At 34.3% G+C, this 21,749-nt stretch overlaps 1 protein-coding gene across 10 annotated transcripts in view; it reads right to left on the reverse strand.

Annotated features, from left to right (window-relative positions):
* Positions 1-21,749, reverse strand: part of ADGRL3 (adhesion G protein-coupled receptor L3) — an 820,040-nt gene that overhangs the window by 624,696 nt on the left and 173,595 nt on the right. For all 10 annotated transcript variants that reach the window (XM_030313795.1, XM_030313793.1, XM_030313791.1 and 7 more), the window contains exon 2: positions 14,530-14,598. The gene's annotated coding sequence lies outside the window, so the exon portion shown is untranslated. The remainder of the gene's footprint in view (positions 1-14,529; positions 14,599-21,749) is intronic.

The following is a 21,749-nucleotide window of genomic DNA, read 5'->3' on the forward strand; positions in this document are numbered from 1 at the left end:
TGAAAACTACTAATGAAATATAAATCTTTATTCTACTAAATCAAATCTCCATTCCTCTTAGTAATAGTAATGATATCTTCCTTACAAAAGTTTAATAAATGATTAAATAAGTTACATGAACTTATGTTTCATAGTGCGTAAGACATAACAGATAACCAGTGATAAGAATTTGAATGTGAGAAGTTAAAAAAAAAAGTCAAAGCACTATCCGAATGTATGTTATTGGGTCAACTTGTACATGAATTTATTCATGGGAAGTACATGGATTTATAGTAAGTACATTTTATGTTAATATAACAACAATAAAGGCTTTCCTCTTGGATGAGTTATTTGGTTGTGACAGAGAAGGCAGTAACTGGGAAAGTCAAAAGTGTGCTGGTTACTCTTGATTTTTACCCATACTACATGTTCTCAGAGATCAAAGCCCTTCGAATGATAAAATACTCAAAAACTCAGTTCAAATCCATCAAATTGGCAATAGTTTTCCAATTTAAGTCAAAACAAGAATCTCTCCTTCTAGATCGACATGACAAATGTGTTTATTATAACTTGATATAAGTATATTCACAGAAAAGTTTTAAAATACCAAAGTTTGGTTGATCCAGGGCATTATCAAGGAGGGTAAATTAAAATCTTTAACAACATTAATGGCAGAAATGGGCCAACATTAATAATTGAATTTGTATTATAAATATATTAAACATGACTATACATAATGTGAAAAATGTAATTATTTTATTAATTTTAAACTTTGTTAAAGTTCATTTTCTGCTACAGCTAAAGTTTAAAGAATTTTGTTACTGGATACCTTGTATGTACAGAGAATGTGTCAATTATTTGGGTGAAATGCACAATCTAGGGATAACTTCACAAATAAAGCTTTTTCCTTTTTACCTAAAACAAGCTATAGTAAACGCAATTTGAGAAATGGATCTCAATTCACATGTGGTCTTCAATTTACGGTGAATACAGTTTGGTGAAGACTCCATTAGTTCATTATTCCCTATTTGTGTATTAGCATTAGCACAATGTGCGCTCTCAGAAAATGGAATAAAAATACCTATTAGTGTTACTCTTTCTAAACGAACAGTTGAGCTATTCTCCTCCATATCAATGTTTTCCAAAGTGTTTTACAGTATTAAATTTATTGCCTGGCATTCTACTGAAGTCTGTGCCAGTCAAAACATCTGCTATCTTACCATTTTCTTATCTATTTCAAATGGGTTGCAATTGGCTATTTTTTCAATGAAAGCTTTTATTTGCTGTGGTATTTTGCTGAGTGGATTTAATAGCCTATTATAATCTTCATATTTTTATTATATTTATTGTCTACTAGTATGCTTTACCCATGGTTAAGAAATAGTCCAGTAAAGCTAGAAAGCACCTGAAATAACACAGTACAGTGAAGCAAAGTTATTAGAATGATCTGTATAGCCGTTTGCCCAAGGATAATTTTTCAGAAGCTATATACTCAGCAAAGTTTTTATAATACACTTCCTCTGCTCTTTTCCTATTAGCAATGCTTTTCAAAGGTGGTATCAGAGGGAATTGCGGCTAAAATATTTACCGATAAATGTATAGTAATCAAAAGCATCTATTTTCTTTGGATATTTATATATGCCCAGAATAAATGTCAAACTTCCATTTTCAACAACTTATCACTAGATTATCCATAAACTGACAATCCAAAACCATTGTTAATTCAGTGCATTTAATCAGGGATGAAATTAAATGGAAATGAAAAAGAAACCTATTAAAAACTTAATGTGTAGAATAGTTAATAACACTGAGGATTTCTTCACTCATGGCTGGGAACTCTGAGACACAATGTAACAAAAAGTGTTTGTCTACAAAATTCAGTTTCTTCAAATTTACAATGGAGACTTTATATGATTACACATGCATCACCACCAAGTTTTATAAAAATCTAGCCATTCACAATTTTTGGCAACAAAGCCAGAAAACAACTGCTTGCTTCCATTACACTTGTAAGAGGCAATTTGAGAAGTTACTCCCCAGGAATTAAATTCTGTGGATAAACATTTTAGCTAATTGCATTATTGTTCTCAGAACATTGAAGGCAGCACTAAGCCAAACTAAGAAATCCAATTTATTTGTTTCTTTCTTTTTGCAAAAGCAATTAAATTCTCTTCCACTAACACATTTTAGGACTCAGGAAAAAAAAAATACATAGACTGTATATTAGATGGATTGGAAAGATATAAAAGAAAGGTTTATTTAAGTATAAAATTTATGTTTTAAAGAAGGAAAAATGTGGTCCCCTTGGGTTAAATAAGTTCTAAAGGTATATATATTTCAAAGGCTTATGTTAAAGTGCAGTGAAGGGAGTTCATCATTTGAACTTTCATCAATGCTGAGAGCTCTGCTATTTGCCAACAGTTTGCAGAATACTGTAGCTGGCACTTGTACTCCCATGCAACGTTTTTTATCTGATTGTTTTATCCTACCTTTAATGCATCGCTCATACTTCCAAGACACGTGTTCTTTCAAACAACAGTATTACAATAATACTTTAAAATTAGATCTCTAGTAAATACATAATATAAAAAGGGCCTCTTCCTACGTCCTTAAATTTCCTCTTAAGTATCTCTACCTAACACTATCACTCTGAAAAATTATATTCCTCCAGAACACAATATTTCCTATTCCCTAATGAATACTCTGGTTTTGTGATGACCATCACTTAGAGTGGCCATTATCTGTTCTCCAGTAGTAAAATCCTTCTCATATGCAACCAGCACTTCCTTCCTTTTTCTCATGCTTCTACTATAGTACTTGGGATATTGTAAAGTAGCTAGTTGTACATGTTTCTGTATCCCCAACTGGACTTCCGATTTCCTTTAAGTTAGGAGAGCATTATCACTCCAGAACACAGCAGAGGTCTTACACACACCAGATACTAATATAATATATATGAAATAAGTGACTTTAAAAAGAAATTAAAACTTATGTGTTTTAATCTTCATTCCTCTTAAGGATTTATGACATTCCTTAGCCTTTGAAATATGTCACTTCAGGAGCAACGGGATGGTTCAGTTGGTTAAGCAGCCAACTTCAGCTCAGGTAATGACCTACAGTTCAGGGATTTGAGCCCCGCATCAGGCTGTCTGCTGTCAGCACAGAGCCCACTTTAGATCCTCTGTCCCCCTCTTTCTCTGCCCCTCCCCTGGTCATTCTCTCCATCTCTCTTTCTTTAAATAAATAAACAAGCAAACAAACAAACAAACGGAAATATATTACTTTGTGAAGTAGTAGTTATTCTGCATTAAGCTGATGCAGCCAAAGTTGATGTTTTTAATCAATCTCCCCTATTTGTGAGTATCTAAGCTTTAAATTGTTTCAGAAAATGCATATTTACTCTGAAAAACTGAGAATTTATTATGAAACCTAAGTTTCATAATTAAGGGGAGTTCTAATTAAATCTGGAAAAATTTCAAATACGGTTCCAATAAAATAGTCATGTAATACTAATGTATTACATGTAATACTAAAAACTAGGAACATGAACTTACATTAACTCATATTTACTCAATATGAAACAAAATCCAGAGTTTTTCATATTATTAAACTTGTGAAAAATCAGGAGGGAAATTAATAATTGTATAATATTCAAGCTTTCTGGAATAGTCGGTTGATTTTTTCAAAACACCAGAACTGTTTTTCAAAATCGTACATATTTTTTAAAGTTTTTAAAAATGTATTGTACATATCCTTGCCAAATGACAAAGTACATTAAACACACACACAAAATGACTTTTTCTACTCAATGATCCAAGACCATCACAGAATTGCAGCATCCTATTTTTTGTAAAGCAAGAAGGTCCTTTATGGATAATCCAGTGCTGCCCTCACTAATTGGACAAATGAGAATACTACAATCCAGAGAGATTATGTGATGTTCCCTGGGTCTCATAGCAAGTTAATGGCAAGACCAGACCTACAGTAAAGGTAACCTGATCCAGAGTTCTTCCTAATAGGAACCATATTTGTAAAATGTGTGTAACTCAAGGCGTCTGGATACATATAGAAACTGTGTTCTGACATATTGATCCAGTCTGCTATAATTACTAAAAATTTTTATGATGACTTTTAGTGGTTACTTGGTTCCTATCCTTAATATACAATGTGAAAATTCATATTTAGTTTCTAGTATTTCTAAATACTTACTATAAACCATTTTCTTGTGAGGGTCTTTTCTATGTAAAAAGCACATAAGCTTTAGTTAGAATAAAAGAACTGAATATTGCATCCAGTGCAGAAATATTTAAGATTTTTAAAAAATTTTCTTTAATGTGTATTTATTTTGAGACAGAGAAAGGCAGAACGTGAACGGGGAGGGTCAGAGAGAGGGAGACACAGAATCTGAAGCAAGCTCCAGGCTCTGAGCTGTCAGCACAGGGCCCGATACGGGACTCGAACTCGTGGAGTGTGATATCATGACCTGAGCCGAAGTCGGATGCTTAACCGACTGAGCCATCCAGGTGCCCAAGCTTTATTTTTTTTGTGGTTAGTTGTTTAGGGATAATTTACTAAAGAAAACAAGACACACTCCTAAAGAAAAGTAAAAATTATCACGGAAGGAAAAATCATAAAAGTAGCATTTTCTATTTGGAGTATATCATTTTTCCTACTTAAATTCAGAGACCAATAAAAACAGGTCTTGACGTAATCGGACTAGTGTTACAAAATTAATGACTTAGCACTTGAAGAAGACAAGTTTCTGTGCAACACTGATTTAAGTAATAACAATTGCACTTAAAATAGAAATAAGATAGAAACAGGAACAAAATCCAATAAGACAAAATAAAACACAGAAATAATTTAAAAAGCATATACATGCACTTACCAGGTGACCGAACAATCCAACTCGTAGGTATTTACCTTAGAGAAATGAAAATTTGTGTACACACGTACACACACAACATATGAATGTTTATACTAGCATTATTTTCACTAAAAACTGAAACAACCCAAGTGTTCTTCAACAGGTGGACAGATAAATGAACTGTGAGACAACCATTCAGTAGAATACTGCCCAGCCGGAAAGAAGAAATGAATTCTTGATATATTCAAAAAACAAGAATGAATCTCAAAGACATTATGATAAGTGAAAGAAGTCGGTCTCAAAAGACTACTCACTGTATGATTCATTTATATGACATTCTGAAAAAGCTAAAAATATGGATTGAAGTACTATGGAATAAAGAACAGATTAGTGGTTGCTATGGGTAACGCACAGAGGCAGTGAATGACTAAGAAGGGGCAGCACAAGAAATTTTTAGGTGATAAAACTATTTGTACCATATTTGTAGTGATGAAGACACAATTCTACACAAGTCTTAAATCTCAAAGAACAGTATACAAAAAAATAAAAACAAAAAATAAAAACAAAAACCTATAAGCAGAGATAGATACAGAGACAATAGTCACAGCTGCATGTGTGTATACATTTTTTAAAATTCCTCAAATATCTACAATGGGTAATTTTAAACATATATACTCAATCAAAAATATAAAGGTATATACCTAATTTTAAAAATCATCAACAAATCATTCTTCTGCAGAAAAAATTCAATAGCCCATAATGAAGTGTTTTTCGCTTTTAGCTGTGGCATAAAATTCCAACCTATAAATATTAGTAGCACAGAGCAGATCTCTCTCTATTCAATATAGCACCCCTGGGGCACCTGGGTGTCTTAGTCAGTTAAACGTCCGACTTTGGCTCAGGTCATAAGCTAGTGGTGAGTTTGAGCCATGCATCAGGCTCTGTGCTGACAGCTCAGAGCCTGGAGCCTGCTTCCTGCTTCGGATTCTGTGTCTCCCTCTCTGCCCCATCCCTGCTTACACTCTCTCTCCCTCTCTCAAAAATAAATAGACATTAAATATATATACATATTTATATTATTATATATTATATATAATATAATAATAAATATATAAAATAAAATAATATAATAAAAATACAATATAATATATATATTTATAGCACCCCTGATTCAGGCAGAAATGAGCAATCTCTTTTGAATCATCTTAATACCTTTTTTATTGTATCTTATTTAATACACCATGTATTAAAGTCAGTAGTGAACAGTCTAAAATGAAGATCTGTTCAAGTACAAGATTCAGGACACAGGATTCTGTCTAGGCCACTGCTAATTCAGGATTTACTCATAAAAATAAGAAATAATGGAACGTGAACATCACAATCCTCTTAGAGTTTTGACTGGACTAGTACTTTCCATATATCACCCATATTCAAGGTTAACTATATAAGGAAACAGCTGTATACCCATCAATACTGTTTAATGCCAACTAGTCTTTTAGTTTTATCTTTAAAGTATTGAGTTAAAGGACATGTCCAGGTATTTTCAAAAATTGTGGTGTTCACTGCCTTGTTTGCCACAGCAGGAAAAGGCACAGTGTTTAAAACAGGTAAAGACATACTACAAAAAAATTACAGGAGATGAAGAATGAACTGTGTTTGCTCTGATCATCAGTCCCTCTTATCCGAAAATTTATGTATAATTTTCTTGAATGCTCAAAGTTTTAAAATTCTGTTTTTATTATTTTTTTCTACTAGTTTTAGGAATTGAACACTGTTCTAAAATATAAGTGTTTTCTGTGTAGGTTGTTGGGGAGGTAAGTGAGGACATGTTATTTTATACAGAAATTGACATTTGTAACAATAATCAAAGAAAAAAATGAATTTTTAAGTCATAATTATTTTTCTGCCTCATATATGTTTTAATTTCCTAAATGGCAAGCTCTTACCAGACGTTTAAAATATAACATTTAAAAATGATTAAAGGAAGGTGAGGAAACTAGCAAACTAACAACAACAAGCAAACTAAGATCTTATGAAAGTAAAGGTTGAAAAGCAATTTTAACAATACCTATCAAAAGCTTTAAAAAAACAGTCATACATTAGGACCTAGAATTCTACTACTGAAAATCTATTTGAGGGAACAATCACTTATATACAAAAAGATTTATATAAACATGTATCTCTGTAGTACTTATAAGTAAAATGTAGTATGATGACAGCAAAGATTACTTAAACATTTTTGTATCCTCATATATGTGCATGTATATTTGTTTATTTAAAAGGCAACTAAGAATTTACACTAAAATGTAAACCATGGCTTCCTCTGGCTGTGAGGTTTTGGATCATATTAATATTCTCTCTTTGTCATATTTACTAAATTTTCTGTAATTAGTATACATCTACTTTACTACATAAAATCTAACATTTTAAATGATTAAAATTTAAGTTTAGTCATTTCAAAATATAAAAAGTTTTAAAAAAAAATGTTTAGTGAATAAAGCTACGGCTACCAAAACTACTCATCCAAAGATACTAAATTTTTGGTTATAATTTATTTAGTCTTTGTAAAACTCTATTAAAAAGGCTTTATTTTCATTTTTGATGAAAAATGTACTACCGTTGTTTTATATATAATCCATTTGCTGTCTACTGCTTCATGGCCCATTCTGTGGTTTAAGCAGTGGCTAACAACTTTTGCTTTGCTCAACTGACAGGCAGCTATCATTTGAATGCTAGACTTATCTTTATGCAAATTTCCAAAGGTCACCATTTATGCATGTAAATTCTGAAGGGCACTAACTCTACAGCTGACAGATTCTGACAGCCACTATATCTCCAAGAATGGAATAAGCAGGGAAGACTATCTGAATAATTAATGTGTTTTTACTCTGCCCATGGCCAGTTCTTACATCCTGCACTTTCTGACTGGTTTTCAAATTAATTAGAAAATGTAATCTCATGGCAAACCAAAACTTTTTTTTTTAATTTCTATAAACAAATGGTAAAGAAATGAGACAATAATTAATGACCCTCAGTTCAAGTGTTATATTAGTAGAGATCACTCCTATCTGGAGATAAAAATAAACATCTAGTTCTGGATATTATTTCTGTAAAAGAACATTATTTTTGTAAAACAAAACAAAACACAAAGAACTCTGCTCCCTAAAGTTCAGTATATGGCACCATTAAGCCATGGGGTTGCCATTTCAAACTTGAGAAACATCCCACCGAGACTTCAACTCTCACGACTGAAATGCAGTCATTAAGACCTGCCAACTTACCTTCTAAATAGTCTCAAACATATTACTACTACTCAATCCCCAGGGTTGTTGCCTTAAACCAGGTCTTCATTATGCCTCACCTGGTATTTCCCAGATAATCCTCCTGCCTATGGCCACAGTCACCCACATTGCCTCCCGAGTTACCTTTCTAATGTCCAAATCCACAAATAAGGCCAGTTACCCAATATAAAAGACACTTAAAAACAGAAATTAAGAATGGGGCGCCTGGGTGGCTCAGTCGGTTAAGCGACCAACTTCAGCTCAGGTCACTGTCTTGTGGTTTGTGAGTTCGAGCCCAGAGCCGCGTGTCAGCTCAGACCCTGGAGCCTGCTTCAGATTCTGTCTCCCTCTCTCTCTGTCCCTCCCCCATGCTCTCTCACTCTCTCTCTCAAAAATAAATGAACATTGAAAAAAATTTTTAAATAGAAATTAAAAGGATGCTCTCAGGAGAAAATATTTAGAATATATTAACTAATGGGAAGAGATAACAAACAAATTTTTCTGTCATGTGGTAATATGTGATCTGGAGAAAAGTAAAGCAGGATATTCAGGGAAGGCTGCCCTAATAGAGGATAGTTAGAGCCTAGGAAATAAGTATGGGGAGAATGACGATTGGCAGAGGAAGCAATATGCGAAGTCTCCCAAGTAGAATAGCCTGTGTGTTCAACAAATGGTAATGAAGCCAGGGTAGCTGGAATGCAGAGGAGACTGAATGTAGACCAGGGCTCTGAGTTCTGAACACTGAAAATGATGTAGCAAGGAAAAGTGAAGGATGTTGTAATTCTTTAGGCAAGAGGGGACTGTGATCTGAACCAAAGTAATATCCAAGGAGAGGTTCAGAAGTAGTCAGACAGTATCTGCTGATAGATGTGCAATGCATGCAAAAGAAAACCTGAGGTTCACTCCAAGGATTTATGCCTAAGGAACAGGAAGAATGGAGCTATTAAGCAAAATTTCCTGAGAGTGATGGAGTGCCTGGTTGGCTCAGTCGGTTGAGCATCTGACCCTGGATTTCAGCTCAGGTCATGATCTCATAGTTCGTGGGTTCCAGCCTTATGTCCGGCTCTGCACGGACAGTGTGAAGGCTGCTTCGGATTTTCTCTCTGCCTCTTCCCGGCTTGTGCATTCTCTCTCTCTCTCTCTCTCTCTCTCTCTCTCTCTCTCTCTCTCTCTCTCTGACAATAAATAAATAAACTTAAAAAAGTTTCCTGAGAGGGGCGCCTGGGTGGCGCAGTCGGTTAAGCGTCCGACTTCAGCCAGGTCACGATCTCGCGGTCCGGGAGTTCGAGCCCCGCGTCGGGCTCTGGGCTGATGGCTCAGAGCCTGGAGCCTGTTTCCGATTCTGTGTCTCCCTCTCTCTCTGCCCCTCCCCCGTTCATGTTCTGTCTCTCTCTGTCCCAAAAATAAATAAACGTTGAAAAAAAAAATTAAAAAAAAAAAAAAAGTTTCCTGAGGGTGAGGTTTCTGAACGGTCCTTATTTTTAATTAGTTTATTATTTTGAAAACTTCAATTTGACACTTTGGGGTTAAATCCATTCCGAGAGGTGCCGTACTGTTGACCTTTCCAGTATGTCCTTCAAGGCTCGAAAAACTGTAGTTTATTTTACAAGTGCTTAGTGTAAGTGCTTAGATATACCTAGCTCTATTTTAAATGACATGTAGTACATAATTTTATTAACCCCATATTACCAATGAGGAAACTGAAGTACAGAGAGAGTAAGTAATACCTCCAAAGTCATCCATAGTGTCTCTCTTCAAATTTTGACCTCTTTGCTCCGCTTCCTCTCACAAGTGGTTTTTTATTTCATTACTAAAAGAGAATAAATCTAAAGGTTCCCAGGGCTGATAGTGGTAGGAGGTGGGACCTACAGAGGGGCACAAGAGGACTTCCAGGGATGACAGAAACGTACTTGATCTTGATTTTGGTGTCAAGATAAACACAGCTTTACGTGTTTATCAAAACAGAAAAATTGTACATTGAAAAGAGCAATTTTACTACACATGAATTATACATAAATAATCCTGATTTTTTAAAATTATTTAGCAAATATCCTAAAGTGGCATAAATTGATCATAAATAGATATGGAAATATATATACTTTAAGGTGAATCTTTCATACAACATAATTTGTTTGAATATTTTGTTTGACAAAAGCAGTATGCGTAATGCTGTCTTGCAACAGTATTTACTGAGAATGTAATACATTTTTATTTTTCCCATATAACTTTTCATGTGTGATTTCAGCCATTTTGACCACAGCAGGAAGTTCTAGGCTTTTTCCAATGATTTGATTCATCCTCTACAGGAATTTCAAATAAAGCATCTAAACATTTATCAATGTTCAGTGAAACTTTGCAAATGACTAAACAGAACATGACTTTAAACATTGCTGAAAAACCTGGTTATCTGTGCTTCAGATGTCATTAAGTCTCGTATTAACGTTGCTGTGCTCTACCAATAACTTATACTCAAAACAAAATTTGTCCTTAAGACAAGTTTAATCACTTAGGATCTAAGAGACAAATCCCTATTTCATAGTTTTGATTATTTTGAGTTATCTTATAATAATGATGATGATCTGATTTTGATTATCTTGATTATTTTAAGTTTTAAACTATCCTTAATAAATCTAAGTAGATTATTAATGTTTATATTAAATAATGAATCTGAAAAATATCCTACAATAGGAGGAGGGAAAACATCAGCTGTGCAGTTTTTTGTCATTGTTGCTGTTGTTTACTCAGGCATGTATTAATCAAATAGTCTTCAATTTGTAATTTGTATTTTGTAATTTGTAATTTGTATTTAACACTGTAAAATCAACTGTTTAAATATGAGTTGTGTAGTTAAAAATTAACATTAATTTGAGGCGCCTGCGTGGCTCAGTCATTTAAGCGTCTGACTCTGGTGTTTAGGCTCAAGTCATGATCTCACCGGTTGTGGAATCAAGCCCCACTATTTGTGCAGAGCCTGCTTGGGATTCTTTCTCCCTCTCTCTCTGTCCCTCTCCCACGTGTAGGTGTGCACACACACTTTCTATCAAAAAACAGTAAACTTTAAAGATTGACATTAATTCAATTAACACACTTATCCAAACACATATAATATCAAATCAGTACACTAACATATTCTTAGAAACAATCACTGCCATCAAAATCCCATGAGATAACATCTGATTTCCGTAAGGATGGCTATAATCAAAATAACAATAACTTTTGGCAAGGATATGGTAAAACTGGAACACATGACTGGTGGGAAATGTAAAATGGTGCAGCCCCTTTGGAAAGCAGTTTGGAAGTTCCTCAAAAGTTAAAACACTCAGTTACCACGTTACCCACCAATTCCATCCCCAGTATATATCCAACAGAAATGAACACATATGTCTACATAAAACCTTGTGTATATTCATAGCAGCCATTATTCATAATAGCCAAAAAATAGGAAAAACAAAACAAAGTCTAACAACTAATAAATGGATGAACAAAATCTGGTATACCCAAATAATGGAATATTATTCAGATATGAAATTGTGTTCTGATTTATATAACAATGGTAAAAGTTGACATTACGTTAAATGAAGAGGGCACATACAAAAAGCCACATATTTTACGATTCCATTTTTTATGGTAAATCTGTAGCCATGACACAGCAAGCAGGCAACAGTGAGTAACTGCTCATGGGTTATAAAGTGTTTTTCAGGAAAGATAAAAACATTCTGGATTAGATACTGGTGATAGTTACACATCTTCGTGAATTTCCCAAAAAATGCCGAATTGTACACCTTTTAAAAGAATGAATTTATGGGATGCAAATTATATCACAATTAAAAAACAATGAAGCAAACCCTGTCAATCAGTTAACACTGTAAAAAAATCCCTATGAATCTTCTAGAAACTTCATATATGTGTGCCTGTAGCAGTCATTATGTTAAATATTATACTGTCTCAATTATTTCTTATACCTTTTTTTAAAGTTTATTTATTTTTGAGCTTAAGAGAGAGTAGGAGTGGGGGAGGGGCAGAGAGAGAGGAAGATAGAATCCCAAACAGGCTCCATTCTGTCAGTGCAGAGCCTGACATGGGGCTCAAACTTCCAAAACTTTGAGATCATGACCTGAGCTGAAATCAAGAGTTGGTTGCTTAACCAACTGAACCATCCAGGAGCCCCTTTCCTACATTTCTTAATGAAAATAAGTATCAAGAAGAGGTTATGAAACGTTCTCCTCACAACCCTATGAATACCCTTAAGCACTCTAGAGACACCTCAGCTGGAAAATTAAGCTCTAGTCCTGCAAACCTGCTCATCTCCTAACATTGTCCCACTGCGTGAGTAATCCTTCAGCAACATTAGAAATATCAGTCTTTCACTGGCCATGCCTTGCTCCTTTATGTACACTTTCATAAGCTATTCTGTTGGCTTGGAATCCATGACCTCCCTTTCCCTGCTCCAACAACCCCTCAGTGACTTCATAACTTCCATGAAGATTTCAAGGGCCTCCAGCAAAAATGACTTGCTCCCAACTTTGTTTCCTTAACAGTTTGTCAGGGACTTTTGTGAAATGAATACAGTAATCTCATAGTTTCTTATCTTTCCCACCAGAATTTAGTATATCCAGAGCAAGCACATCTAAGTCTTGCATGGCTGAATTTTTAAAAAGATGACTGAATCAGCCTGTTTTTTGCTAATTTCACTAAGTAGCAAAACCACATTTCCTACTCAAGATAGTAAAAGAATGCCTGCAAAATTTATACGTTAATGTATAGATAAGCTAATAAATACAAATAAAGTAGATTCAATCATATCTACTGTGGGAAACAGAAAATGATGTTTGCCTATGTGAATATATATGCTGAAGAAATCTGTGGCAAAGAATTGAGGCAAGAATATCTAAAGGAAGGAATACTAATTGGAAAAATTAAGGTCTACAATGGTGAGTATAATATCATATCTCAAAACACTCAGTACTCTTAAAGTAAAAAGTACAGAATCTCTGAAAACAGATTTTTAATAATTTATAATCAAACCAATTATATCAACAACTCAAAATGAACATCATTTAATGTGAGTAAGAAAATTGGTATTTCTACTTTTAAGTTGTGTTTTTATAATAATTTATATTCTAGGTATTACAAAGTCACCTAACGGAAATGTACTTTGGTAACTTCAAGAAGAAAGGAAATTCCAATTTTACTCTTGGTTGATTAATATCAAGGCCTACAGAAAACACGAATAGACACTTCTCTAAAGAAGACATCCGGATAGCCAACAGGCACATGAAAAGATGCTCAATGTCACTCCTCATCAAGGAAATACAAATCAAAACCACACTCAGATATCACCTCATGCCAGTCAGAGTGGCCAAAATGAACAAATCAGGAGACTATAGATGCTGGAGAGGATGTGGAGAAACGGGAACCCTCTTGCACTGTTGGTGGGAATGCAAATTGGTGCAGCCACTCTGGAAAACAGTGTGGAGGTTCCTCAAAAAATTAAAAATAGACCTACCCTATGACCCAGCAATAGCACTGCTAGGAATTTACCCAAGGGATACAGGAGTACTGATGCATAGGGGCACTTGTACCCCAATGTTTAGAGCAGCACTCTCAACAATAGCCAAATTATGGAAAGAGCCTAAATGTCCATCAACTGATGAATGGATAAAGAAATTGTGGTTTATACACAATGGAGTACTACGTGGCAATGAGAAAGAATGAAATATGGCCCTTTGTAGCAACGTGGATGGAACTGGAGAGTGTTATGCTTAGTGAAATAAGCCATACAGAGAAAGACAGATACCATATGTTTTCACTCTTATGTGGATCCTGAGAAACTCAACAGAAACCCATGAGGGAGGGGAAGGAAAAAGAAAAAAGAGGTTAGAGTGGGAGAGAGCCAAAGCATAAGAGACTGTTAAAAACTGAGAACAAACTGAGGGTTGATGGGGGGTGGGAGGGAGGGGAGGGTGGGTGGTAGACATTGAGGAGGGCACATTTTGGGATGAGCACTGGGTGTTGTATGGAAACCAATTTGACAATAAATTTCATATATTGAAAAAAATATAAAGTCCTATTTGTCTTCAAATGATTTGCTAAATAAGATGCAAATCATTTATGTTATTAATATGTGTAACAAATTATTTTTAGTAGCACATTTATTTTTCATAGAGCTAGAGTATACTTCCTCACAATGGCAAATATTCTGAACTACATTACTTACATATTTGTCCACATGAAATGTCAATTTATTTTCCACAAAATATATAAAGTTCCATTTAAGTAGCTCATTAAACAGTTTTTAATATGAACCTCATAAAAACATACATTAACTTGAATGTAAACATTCACTGAAATACACTGAAATGACTAACAATTATGATTGGCAAAAAATAATCTAATAGTTACCTTAATTTTCTCTTCAGTAGCTAAAAGCCCATGTTCTTTTCCTCCAATTTACTGAACATTTAAACATTCCTGTAAAAAAAAATACATTACATGATTAGACAAGAATGTACTACTTTATGGTTATTTTTGTAGGACTATTTGAGTATACTTATGTATTTCTTATTGTTGATCAACTATATTTTTTCCCCACAATGTTTGGGGTATAGCAGCAGAGCCATGGTATAAAAATGAAATTCAATTCAGCTGTGACAGATCTTCCTCAACCATCTAATCTGCTGTAATGTACATTGGGAATAATTAATGACTTTGGTAGGTATTGGAATTTAAACATTTTCCTAATTAAAAGAAGATGTAAGATTTTATAATAAGTTCTCTGATTTCTTCTTGCCATTTGCAAAAACGTGCATGGAGCTATAATCGATTAAGATAAGCAAAATAAGTCAATCAGAGAAAGACAAATATCATATGATTTCACTCATGTGGAATTTAAGAAACAAAACAGATGAACATATAGGAAAAAGAGTGGGGGAAAAGAGGAGAGAGGGAAACAAACCACAAGAGACTCTTAAGGACAGAGAAGAAACTGAGGTTTGATGGAGGGAGTCAGGTGGGGGATGTACTAGATGGGTGATGGGCACTTGTAATGGGCACTGGGTGTTGTATGTAAGTGATGAATCATTAAATTCTACTCCTGAAATCAATATTGCACTGTACATTACCTAACTAAAATTTAAATGAAATTAAAAAAAAAATGATCATAAAAGGGGCACCTGGGTGGCTCAGTTGGTTGAGCATCCAACTTAAGCTCACGCCATGATATCACGGTTTGTGATCTGAGTCCTGTGTTGGGCTCTGTGCTGACAGCTCGGAGCCTGGAGCCTGCTTCAGATTCTGTTTCTCCCTCTCTCTCTCTCTGCCCCTCCCCCACCCACATTCTGTCTCTCTCCCTCAAAAATACATAAACATTTTTAAAAAATTTTTAAAAGACCATAAAAAATAAAATAAATTCTATGATTTCTAAGAATTTTCTGGTTTTTTGTTTTTGTTTTTGTTTTTTTGCAACAGACACTTTTAATAAGATCCTGGGATATATTTAATCACTTTTATCGTTAGAAATGCTGTGGAAAAAAAATGAGAGACATGTATCTTGCCACTTAATCAGTATATACAAAAACATGCTCTGTGAATTTATGTATATACACAGAGACTGTGATTATAATAATTTAAACAAATTCAGATTTTAAAAGTAGAAAGGAATAAACAAAAAAATAAGACTTAAGTGGTAGGTTTAAAGGGATTTTTTTAGTCTTTATTTTTCTTTAAATCACCATAATATTTCTATTCCTTTTATTATTAAACTAATATCAATATGGCAAACATTTTATTAAAAAAAAGGAGTAGTGTCTTTCATAGTATTTTCTTTGGGATTTTAATGTTTTCTAATGGTTCTGCACTGGTCATATCAAAGTCTGAACTTTCTAGTGAGTCCATTTAAGTGCTTTATATGAGCATCAGCTGCATTAGTTAATTACTATGATACTTAGCATTTATTATGCTATTAGTAGTAATATGCTATTAGCAAAAGCCTAAGTAATCATATATGTGCCAAAACAATGACAAAATCTAACATGTATTCTAAAATCTTGCCCCTAAATGGAGAAGAAATTAGATATGTGGAGAAACTCATTAGCATAAAATTAAAATTAAGCTCTTCATAGAATCACTATTGATTACCATCTGATATATAAGAAAACAAATTACTGGTAAATATATTCACTAACAAAAACATTATATTTTGTTTGAGGATTTCAGATTATATTTTCCTAGTGAATACCCACCCATATTTGGCCAATTAGTGAGGTTTTATACCGTAAGAGTAATTCATTCCATATTTGAATGGCACACTTGACTACTTGAACAGGCAAATGCAAGCAATTGTTTTAGTCAATTCTTGGCTGTACACGTAAGGTATTTTTTTCCTGGTTTTTTTTTTCATCCAATCTTAACTAATATTCTACATCTGATCATGGGTAATGACAGCACAGGCTCTCCTAGAAATATCCTCAAGCTTAACATTTTGTTTCCCCCAATAATGAAATACATTCTGAAATCCAAACATGACTTATTCCATGAAGTTCTTTCTCCCCAACAGCACCAAACCCACTCAACCACAGACAGAACCAGTCCTATGTTCCCTGATGATCCTATACCACTTTTTATATTCTTCTATTTGGCTGAACCCCTACAACTGCTTGAGAACAGAGGCTGTGACTACCTCTTCAGTTGATATTACCCCTTCCTAAAGAACTAAGCATTTAACAGGGCCTCAAAAATGCTGACTGGGTAAACAAAGTATTTTCATTTTAGTTAAAACAAAACAAAAAAAAATTCTAAGTATTTATTGGAAACTGTCTGTATTGGCCTCACATAAATTGAGACCAAGAACAAAAATGCACCATTATATGTGTCTTTGAGTTTGTTTGCATAACTATCTTTATAGGTCCATTTTCTTTTTGTTCATAAGATCAGAGATTCTTTAATTTACAGTTTGGCTATAACTGTCTCAGTGCTTCATTCAATTATATCCCTTTAGGCATTTAAGAATTAGTAGACAACTCGGACAGAAGAACAAAATTACACAGGGTCACAGCTTCCTATTATGAAGGAGACCAGGACTGAGGTAAATCGCAGAAAAGGAAAAGGGGAGTGCATGTCTGAAGGGAATTGAAAACCAAAAGGAAGGGAGGAAGAGGTCATATCAAATCATATCAAATGATACTGTTCCATCAGCATGAAGTGTTAGGATAAATTTCTTTTCCAATAAGTAAACGTGATCTAAAAGATTTTTATTTTTATTTCTTAATGTCTATTCACTTTGAGGGATGGAGCAAGGGAGAGAGATAGAGAATGCAAGCAGGGGAGGGGCAGAGAAAGAGGGAGAGAGAGAATTCCAAGGAGGCTCTGTGTTGTCAGCACAGACCCCAATGTGGGCTGAGTGTCACAAATCATGAGATCATGACTTGAGCCAAAATCAAGAGTCAGAAACTCAACTAAACTAAACCACCAAGCACCCCTAAAAGGGATTTTAAAAGGAAATACTAGAATCATTTTTGAGCAATGTGACTACTTCGAAGGAAAGCACTCAGGAAGGATAGAAAATGTGGTGTGTTTATATTTTTATATTTTCATCACCATTCAAAAGTGACATAAAGAGAAATTCACCAGCAGTTATTGAAATTCACTCTATGCTTTGCAAATTATAGATGGAAATATCTGAATATTAGATAGCTTTAATTAAAAATTAAATTAATTCATACTTTAGATAAAACTTTGTTATGAAGCACATATGTAAGACAGCAAAAATGGAAAATAAAATGGTAAGGATTTGATTACTAACTAAAAAAGGGGAATACATAATAAAGATAAATGTTCAAGGCAAATTTTCTAATTCTGAGATAGCAAGTTTAAAAAGTAGAGCAACATTCATTCATTCACCCATTCACCCACTACTTCATCAAATATTTTACCCAGTACCCAGGCACAGTTCTAGGTGCTGTAGATTCAGGAGTAAACTGAACAGACAAAACTAGCCCTCAAAGAGTTTATATTTACATTGTGGCTGAGGAATGGGAACAGAATGAGAAAGAAACAAACTTCATACTCTCCAAACACTTTTAGTAACATTTTAAAATTTTAAACCCTTGATATTTTTGAAGATTCTATGTTCCTATTTAACCTTAATTTTTTTAAGGTTTCAAACACTTTATGTCTTCACTTCACCTTTATAAAATTCCTGAGGTTAGTATGAACACTTCCTTGTTTATTTCACAAATAAATATTCTGAGACCCTGAGTGTCAAAGCCAGAATTTGAATACAACTAATCCAAATTCAGTCTATACCCTCCAGCTTCTCAAATAGCATTGTGCTGATTATCATTGTCCATATTTGATAAGAGGATGCTTGCAGTGAAAAACAACAGGCTTTCTTAAATGAATTCTTTAAGAAATAATCATCTCAGAATTTCACAACATTGATTATGGTTTGAAGGCACCTTCACATTCTAATATTTAAATAAGATTCCAGGAAATCCAAGTAAAAATTAGTCTGGAATTGAGATGAAAATATATTTTATTATCTTGGTCTGTGTGGCGTTAATTATATTTATGTGACATCTCCCACTGAACTGTCCAATAAAGGTCCAGGAAGCAATGAATAACTCATGGGTACAAACACACTTTAAAAAGATCATTATAGTGTCAGGTAAAAGATGGTTTGCAGCCTAAGATGACACTAAAATGTTTTAAAAGATCAGTGAGAACTGAGAATAAAAAAAAAATAGAGTGAATTAGTAAACTACTTATAAGGTAATATATATTTTTTTGTCTATGAGAGTCCTTAAATCATTTTTAGAACAGTTAAATACTAGATGTCACAATTTTATTATCTGTAAAAAGAGGTATATAGCCTTATATCTATCATTTCAAATTACTTGGAAGTTAAATAAGAAAATAGGAGTCAAACTGTATATAGACACATTAACTACACTTATGACATTCCACCTCCATTACTAGATTTTCCAGTGCTGTCTCTCTAGCTGTGATGTTATTTTCCAACTACCCAGTTTCCATCTCCCAACCTATTAGTCTGAGTCATCTTCAAATATCTTCTACTTTCAGTCCATATCAATAACTATTAGCATGTACCACCACATTATGTTCTCAGGAGACTGTTCAAATTTGGCTTTCATCTCTATTTCCAAATGTGCCACTGATAAAGATTATCATGGTTATAAGGTAATAGTGCTAAGGCAAGATCCCAAAGCATTTTACACTTAGTTTGACCTCCTGCCAACATGTGGTCACCACTGGCCCCCATACTTGGAATACTACAACAGCAACTTATTTCTTTTTTTTTTCTTTTTTTTTTTTTAACATTTATTTATTTTTGAGACAGAAAGAGACAGAGCATGAACGGGGGAGGGGCAGAGAGAGAGGGAGACACAGACTCCAAAACAGGCTCCAGGCTCTGAGCGGTCAGCATAGAGCCCGATGTGGGGCTTGAACCCACGGACTGGACCATGAGATCATGACCTGAGCTGAAGTCGGACGCTCAACCAACTGAGCCACCCAGGCACCCCACAACTTGTTATTTCTTATAGTGCCATTTTATCCCTGTTTTATCTACCTTGCAAACAGCTGCCAGAATAATCTGAGACCTCATTTTCCCCATGATGATTTCCGCACATTAATCCACAAAACATCCTATTGTTTTTCACAGGGTCTGGTTTTCAAGACCCTCTACAAGATGAGTACATTCTTTTCTATTACGAACACCTTTTTGACACTACTCTACTTTGCCAGACAGAATTTCCGCATCAGCCAGCTGAGGTTGCTGACTGGTTCCTCAGACAGATTATTCCAAATAGAGTGGTTTGTTCATGCACCAAGGATGCTGTGTAGTTCTCTACACTTACAATTTTTTTAAATGTTTATTTATTTTTGAGAGAGAGAGAGAGCATGAGCGAGGGAGGGGGAGAGGAGGGGAGGGGAGGGGAGAGGAGAGAGAATCAGAAGCAGGTTCCAGGTTCTGAGCTGTCAGCACAAAGCCTGACGCGGGGCTCAAAATCAGAAACTGTGAGATCATGACCTGAGCCAAAGTCGGAAGCTTAGCCGACTATACTTATACTTTGAATACTATGCTAATAGTGTGTGAAGGTCTCATCCTCTAAAGAATTAGCCTCAAGACTTAGAGCACAAACACATCTGTAAACTTCTGGTGCATTTTAAATCAAGAGTACAAAGCCTAGTCCTCAATGGGTCAAATTTTCATATAAAATCATTTTCTGCCCCCATGAATGCAAGCCATTGTAATAAGGAAGGTATCTTGGTTATAATTTTAAATCGATAATAAAACTGGACAACATTGACAAAAACAGTTTGTTTCGGGATTATGGAACTGGCCAGTCATCCAATAAATTAAGCGTTTTTGCCAGAAAAATTACTCTTCTTTTGGTAAGAACTGTGGGGATCCTGTAGTATTTTTGCCTGGAAATTCTGTTATTTCTCACCCCAACCTCCAGCTAGACACTTAGGTCATAAAACAAACCTTAATGAACTTAAAAGAACAGAAATTATACAAAGTAAACTGTATGACCAAACCAGAGTAAAATTTAATTTTTTTTAGAAATCCCCAAATATTTGGAAATTAAAAAAAAACACTTATAAGTACCTTATGCAAAAAAATCACAAGAGAAATTAGAAAATAGTTTTCAACTGAGGAAAACTAAAGCAGAGTATACCATAATTTAATGGAATGCAGCTAAAGCAGTGCTTAAAAGTAAATTCATAGCTTGAAACATCTAAGAAGAGAAGAAGAGCAAACTAAATGCAAACTAAGCAAAAAGAAGGGAAGAATAAAAGGAAAGAATGTGTGACAGTGATCAGAATATCAACTGTAATATGAAAACATTCCTACGGCTTATTGTTATTAAAATCCCTTACCTTTTCTAGCCCTTAGTATCTTCATCTTTAACATGATAATTAGAATAAATTACTCACAACCCTCCTTCTCACTGAAAAATACAATTAATATTTTCTGGAACAGCAAACAAAAGTATAAATGATATTAAAAATATGCACTACATCGACAACTAATAGTGTATTAACTGAGGGAAAGGACCACAGATAATCCAAAACAAGAAATAATCTTGAAAGCTTAATCATACATTACACACAACATTTTCACTTATAAAAGGCTAACCCTTTTACATTTTATTTTGATGATTATCAAAAGAAGTTATAATTAATGCAAGATAAGGGAAAACATTTATTATAGTGACAGTCTGCCATAATACATACATAGAGAGGAGAACAGAAGATAGCCTAGAATAAGACAACATAGGATAAAGTAGGGTAAGACAGGATAGGAAAGGGAAAAGAAGTATGCTTAATTAATGTCTACCATATACCCTGCCACTGGGTAATATCAAGCATTAGAGCAGTATATACAAAGACCTTGCCTTCATAGAAGAGAGTTTTTTATTTATTAAGATCAAATTCAGAGATTAGTCCTTTTACTTATTTCCTTTAGTTTCAATTCACCTAGATGGAGATCGTTTCTTCCCTCACAGAAATGGCAATGTCCTGATTAACCAATCAATTTATCAGAAGTCCATGGCATCCATAACCAAAACTCTCATCCCAGCAGGTTTTGACTAAGG

This window comes from Lynx canadensis, chromosome B1, assembly GCF_007474595.2.
Source record: "Lynx canadensis isolate LIC74 chromosome B1, mLynCan4.pri.v2, whole genome shotgun sequence".
In the NCBI taxonomy this organism is placed as follows: Eukaryota; Metazoa; Chordata; class Mammalia; order Carnivora; family Felidae; genus Lynx; species Lynx canadensis.